The following is a 7,292-nucleotide window of genomic DNA, read 5'->3' on the forward strand; positions in this document are numbered from 1 at the left end:
AGAGGCAGAGAGGAGAGCGGAAGAGGATAGAGCTCAGGCTGCCCAACAAGCAAAGGCTAGGAGCTCTATACCTTCAAAAATTTCTCACAGAGCAAAACAATGTGCTAAAAAGAACAAGGACAAGCTCACACCTGAAGAGCAACATGCTTAGGAGGAGAGGAGGAAAAAGTACAAAAATGACCCTCCAGGGAAAGACAATTGACAAGATTTGCTTCGCAATATGGTATCTGCACACCACATTCTCAGCAACTATAGAGCACTTGATTGTATCTCCTTGGTGGTTGACCACCTTAGTCTCCCATCCAACTGGAAGGAAGCCATTGATCGTACTTCCGCCTTTACAAGTCCACATTGTTCGTGTTCTGTGAACGCTTTGCAGTCTAAAGATAAACACACACATGAAGGGATATAAACCAATTTAGGGAAACTTTGTGGGAACCATAGGTGCACTTCATTGTTGAATGTACATCCGCCTCTATTCTCCTTTTGGTTGTTGTGATCAAGGCACTATCTGGCTTAGTCCATACCATACTGTGCAAGGTTGGTGGGTGAACCGGAGAAATATTACCATACCCATTTTTCCTAGGTGTTACAGAAGTATGGTTATAAAAATAAACGTCCCATGAGACAAGCTCCACGGATGGACAACTAGCATAGAGCAGTTTGCCAAGGTCAAGATGGAGGGTCTTAAAAGTTCCTGTAAAGGACTCTATTGGTTTCCACTCTACAAAATTGGAAGGGAAAACATCTACAAACATGAACAAGAAATGAAAAACTTATAGACATCAAAGAAATATGTACAGAAGAAATAAAAAATATACAATCTAAAACTTGACAGAGGAGTGAAGTTACAGTTTGCAACAAACCTCGATGGAGCCACTATTGTCTCTAGCTTTAGTTGTGAAGCAACATACACATGCTGCACCTTTGTAGGTCACTTGCCGCCATGGATTTGCTTGAACTCCATGATCCTTCCCTTTGATGGTGTGCTCAAGAAGCCATTTGTCGCCTTGAGACCTTGTGTGCACCTCTTGAGCTGGGTTGCATTGTCAACCACATCAATCGTTTGAACTCCATCGTCACCCAACATCCAATGTCGTCTTGTACATTGCTCCATGAAATGTACAGAAGTGCTTCACCTAATTTCAAAAGTGCTTCACCTAATTTCCTAATTTTGCTACTCTCAAAGTTCATAGGCCATTTTCATTACATTGGTATCAGAGCATTTGGTTTCTCTTTTCTTGCGTAAGAAGAGAGGTCCTTAAGTAACCTATTAATGGTTGATTTTGTTAATTATATTAGGGTAAATGGGATTGGGATCTATTATCGGTTTTGTTGAGCCCACTATGTGCGATATGGTGCACACCTCGAAAACTTTGGTCTTAATAATGGAGTATTTTTAGACTTGCCTACAAAGGAAGGTATACAAGGTTTTGAATTGCCAAAGCATACAATAAGTAAACACATAAGTTTAATTAACATGGCTGACAATAACCAAGAGAGTAGAATGAACATTGATAACTTTGATTTTGCACATAAAGGTGCTAATGATGATGCCCCCATGTTTGTTAATTATCTTGTCACTAGGTTGCAACAAGCTATGGGCAACCCCACTTTGCAAGCCAAAGTTACTCAACAACTTCATGCTTATGGGATTTCCTTTCCTCTCCAAGAGGAGAGAGATCTTAGGAGGCCTCTTGATGAGACCCCCAAAAGAAGACTCTCTCCCATATTAGAGGAGGAATCCAAAGATCAAGAAAGTAATGAATCCCTAAATTCCTCCGATGATGTGGCTCTAGAAAGAAGGCGGACTAAACGATTGCCAACTCCTCCCAAGAGGAAACTGTTAACCCATAGTCCTTCTTCTCATCACTCCAAAAGGGAAGAGAGGAAACAAAGGAAGAAAAGTTCAAGAAAGAGGTCACCCTCTTCTCCTTCTTCTTCACCTTCCTCCTCTACCGATGAAAGCTATGGCTATTCTCCTACAGAATACAAGAGGGGAGGACATCGAAAATTTTACTCTGCATGGTGAAAGTCCCAAAAGCTCAAGAAGTGCAAAGAGGGAGGAAACAATATCTCTTTTCTCACCTATGATGGCACCTTTGGTGCTAATAACAAAGTATTGGCCTTCATCCAACAATTTGATGCGTCCTTTGGAGACGAGGGCTTCACGGAGTCCTCCAAGGTATGCCATGTAGCTATTCACTTTCAAAAATTGGCTCGTCAATGGTGGGCTAGACTTCGTGGCAACGGGGAAGCCCCAAAGACATGGAAAACTTTACAAGTTTCCATCATGAAGCAATGCCTTGCAAGTGATGCAAAGGACAAAGTGCCTACCAAATAGTGAATTGTAAAGCTTCTCTCTCATGAGACTATCCACAAATATGTGGACAGGTTTTGGGATTTACATCTCAACGCTACTATCTTTCAAAAGATAGAATTTGCCAAGAAAAAGCAACAATTCTGTGCGGGATTACCCAAAGAGATGGCCGAGTATCTCAACTCTTAATGGCCTGGTTCTATCCCACCAAAGTAATCCACCACACCATGGTTGCTTTGTGCATCAATTTCCAACAAGGGGCTAGATGGAATGTCAAGCCCATGGAAAATAAAGACAAAAGTGATGCCAAGGGGGAAACCAATGCCCAAAATTTTTACCAAGGCTATTCCAACAACAACAACAATCGGTCCAAGGAGAAGGGAGTTTACAAAGGGAAATATAAACTCTCTCCTAAAGATCTAGAAGCTTTTCGTAAGGACCACAAATGTTTTAAGTGTGGGGAGAAAGGCCATGGTTATTGTCCTTGCCCCAAGAGAATTGCCCGCAATGAGACTCCTAGAGCCTCTATGTTTGAAGCTCCAAAAGAGGATGCTCATTGCAAGGGATTTCTCCTTTACTATGCCTCGGGAAAGATGGAAGAGCATGATGCCTTTATTTTGTTTGACCCTGGTTCAACTCACAACTTCATGTCCATGGAGTTGACCACTAAGCTAGGCATACAAGCCCACAAGATGGGAGATGCATTGAAAGCCAATGGAGCTATCAAGGGACAAGACGTCTCAGTTACTTCCTTAATTGGAAAATTAAGGCTTCATGTCCAAAGCTATCCAGAAAAAAAGGATTTCTTCATCTCCCCTCTCAAACATGAGAATATTATCATTGACATTAGGAGAAAGTTGGACTCAATTTTGGGCCCTGTAAGAAACGCGAACTCAGCATAGAGAGAGATAATCTTGGAAAATATGACCATAGTTTTTTAGAATTCTATTTTTCATAGTACATACATAAAAGTTTTCTCGCTCACTTGAATGTATGCTCGTACATAATGCTTTTTGAGAGCCCAACTTAAGTGTGCACAAAAATATTTCTATGTTCCTGAATCTTAATGAGTGATGTGATGTACAATGACATAAATCACATCAAAGAAGTTTTCAAAATACAAAAAAAAAACCATGAATGCATCCGAAACATCAAAAAACCTTAGGATAGCACTTTAGAATGCTGAAATCCTATGTCTCTAGCTCAAGATATGGCATTTTTAAGCCTCGGGGCCTCATGAGGTCAGAACCAAGCGAGTAGAGGCCCTAGAGACCCCTCAGGGGCCTCTATTTGCTTGGTTCTGACTTCCTCTTAGTATTTAATATTACTTATCAATCGTTATCCAGTACGATCCATTATAATTCAAATTGCAAGTAGCTCATGAAAAGGTGATTGATGCATGTGCGAGTTGCACACATACAAGTACCAAACTTTATAGGATAGCAACAGCGCATCATAAAAAGGCATTCGGCGCTTGTGCAAGATGTCACTATTAAGCGCCTTCTTTTTCTAGTGATAGGGATAATTTCACCCAAAAGGTTTTTATGGACATTTTCAAAAATAAGAACAAAAGATTTTTCAACGTAACATTAGCCTTCTTCCTATTGGCTAAGGAGCATTTTCTCACTAGAGCTAAAAGGCCCGAAAATGAGTCCAACTTTCTCCTAATGGGCACCATGGTTTAACCGCATGGATTCCAACATGAAATTCCTTGAAAGGAGAATCTACTTCACCTATAGGGAAGAGAGCATGTACATAGATGCTAATGAGTCAAGGAACACCTTATCCTTGCAATAAAGGAAATCAAGAGGAATTAGAGTTGTCTAATTTCCTAAATGGATCCCAAGATGTTTTCATTGTTTGACATCCCTAGTGAGATACCTCTAAAATGAGGGATGATGACCATGCAATTGATCTCCTATCAGGAAGCTCACCGCCTAACAAGCCTCCTTATCAAGTTTCATAAGCTCAACAAGAGGAGATCATGAGGCAAGTACATGAATTGGTGGAAAGGGATGGTGAGGTCTACTCCTGTCCATTTTGTTCGCCATTACTTTTAGTGCAAAAGAAAGACAACACATATCAAATGTGTGTTGACTATAGAGCACTACATAAGATTACTATCAAGAATAGATTTCCCGTGCCGCGGGTAGAAGATCTATTTGATAAGTTACAAGTTTTGGCATGACAAATGCTCCGGACACATTCAAACTCACGATGGACAAAAATCTTCAGGCCATTCAAATTTTGTTGAGGGTTACAAGCAACAGCTCCAGGTAATCTTTCAAGTTGTGAGAGAGAATTAGCTTTTCATTAATCAAAAGAAAAGTGAATGTTTCCTACAAGAGATTCAATATTTAGGTCACATTATCTCTAAAGATGGCACCCGTATGGATCCAACAAAGGTAGAGATAATAAAAGGATGGCCTAATCCAAGGAATCTACAGGAGGTACAAAGCTTCATAGGTATGTGTGCATACTATAGATGCTTCATAGAAACAATTCTTGCTAATAGCAGGCCCATTACATGACTTAACAAAGAAGAACGTTAAGTATTCATGGATTGCAAAAGTGCAAGAAGCTTTTGAGAAGCTTATCTCTCAACGTGTGCTGACACTATTAGATCTCTCAAAGACATTTGAGGTCCAATGTGATGCTTGTGGTGATTGCCTTGGAGCTGTTTTGCTTCAAGAAGGGCATGCGATAGCATATGAGAGTCAAATACTCAACTCCGATAAGTGAGTATGGGAAAATACGAAAAAGAGCTACTAGCTATTCTATATGCCCTAAACACGTGGAAACGCTATCTCTTGGGGACTCATTCATCCTACGAATGGATCACAAAGCCTCAAGAACTTCATGACGCAAACCAAGCTCTCCGACAAACAAATGAGGTGGGAAATTTTTCTTTTGCAATTTAAATTTCATATTGCTCACATTGTTGGCAAGCACAATCAAGTGGTCGATGCACTTTCACAAAATGACCAAGGGTAAATGTGGTGTCTATAGCAACTCACAATGATCTATCTTTTATGATAGATGAGTATGCTATTGACCAAGACTTTATATATGTAATTACAACCTTTGCAATAGGGAAGAAAAAAGAACCATTCACCTTGAAGGATGATTATCAGGCTATGTGTTAATCACCCAAACAATACAAAAGTCATGTATGAAACCCATACTTCTCCTTATGCGGGGCAAAGAGGGATTCTATAGTCTACTCTTCAAGGAGTAGAAATGTATTTTTGTTGGTCTACCATGGAAAGTAAACATACAAGAGTATGTTTCAAAATGCATGGTATACCAAAAGTTGAAATTTGATCGAGGGAAGCAACTTGGATTGTTTCAGTCGACATGCTTAACAAGAAAACACACTCTATGCCTGTCAAAAAGACTATTAAGGCACATCAAATGGCAACCCTCTTCAGATCTCAAAGTTTCAAGCATCATGGCTTTCCAACATTCATAGTGTCGGACAAAGATCCTAGAATGACCACAATAATTTCTAGAAGGGTCTCTTTGAGAATCTAGGAAGTAGATTAAATTTTTCTGTCGGTCTATCATCCACAAATGGATGACCAAAGTGAAATAACTAATCTAGCAATTCTTGATCTACTAAAAGCCTACATCATGGAAGTGGATCAACATTCTCAATGAGAGAAGTACCTACCTCTTATGGAGTATGCGTACAATGACATTGTACATACTTCTATGGGGAAGGTTAAGGAAAGTCCCTTACTACTTAAAGTACATGGGAAGATCTTCACTGCTGATGAATATAGCTGAGAATCACAAGAATCTTTTCCAAAGATTAAAGAGGTTATATCCATCTCAAAGCAATGGCAAAAGGGCTACTACTAATAAGCATAGAAGAGCTTTAGCCGTTACGAAACATGATTGGGTCTTGCTAAAGTTTCTCAAGGCTCGTCCAAGGCATACTACGGGCAAGAATCCTATGGGCCACCAAGAGTATTATGCTAAACTAGCAAAAAGATACTATGTTCCTTTTTAAATTCTTAAGCCAAGCAATGAGATGACTTATCAATTAGAGTTGTCCCAACCATTGGCTCATGCACCATGTTTTCCATTAGAGCCTACGTAAGCCTTACAAAGGGGCGTCATCAAAAGAAGCAATAGTTGCAGACCCTCCAAAAATCAAAGATCAAGAAGACGTACTTCAATCTGAGTCCATTCTATGACATGAAGACAAGGTATTAAGAAACGGTAAGATTATTTGATGATATCTTATTAAGTTAAAGAATTATCCTTTTAAAGATGCTAAATGGATGCAAGGGACCTAGCTTAAGGATAATATGAAGCTTGTCAATGCTTACAATGATGCTAAATGGATGCAAGGAACCTAGCTTAAGGATAATATGAAGCTTGTCAATGCTTACAATGATGCACTAGAGTAAGCATATGAAAATGCATTTTAAATGAAAAATGTTTTTGTCTTATAAGACTAGTTCTCTTTTTATTGTGCACAAATTTAAATAGTATGCATGCTTAGGATCATGTTTGTGGTGACGACGTCTCACAAACACCAAGCAGAACTTGTCACTCTAATTTGGAAGTATGATATAGACTAAGGAGAAGACATGCTTGCAGCAGCTACATCTCCCAAGCACCAAATGGATTAGTCATCCATCTTGGAATGCTATCGTAGGGTAACAAGGGATCATCTACCCTATAAGCCTTCACAATGGCATGGATAATAAGAGCTTTTGCTCAGGGTTGTCAATGTGAAAGCGGGTGTATGTCACCCACAATTATGGTTCTCATTGGTAATAATACCATACCAATGACCTCTTGAAATTGCCATATTAGGTATTCACCATTGTGGTGGTGTCCACGATGATCATGAGTTTGCATCATTAGCGTTTGGAATGGCAATGTGAATACAATTATGTAAGAATGTTAGCAATGGCCATAAGCACACATTTTCCACACACATGGACATAGACACTAG

The sequence above is a fragment of the Adiantum capillus-veneris genome, chromosome 25 (genome assembly GCF_014529385.1).
Source record: "Adiantum capillus-veneris isolate H3 chromosome 25, ASM1452938v2, whole genome shotgun sequence".
Lineage (NCBI taxonomy): Eukaryota > Viridiplantae > Streptophyta > Polypodiopsida > Polypodiales > Pteridaceae > Adiantum > Adiantum capillus-veneris.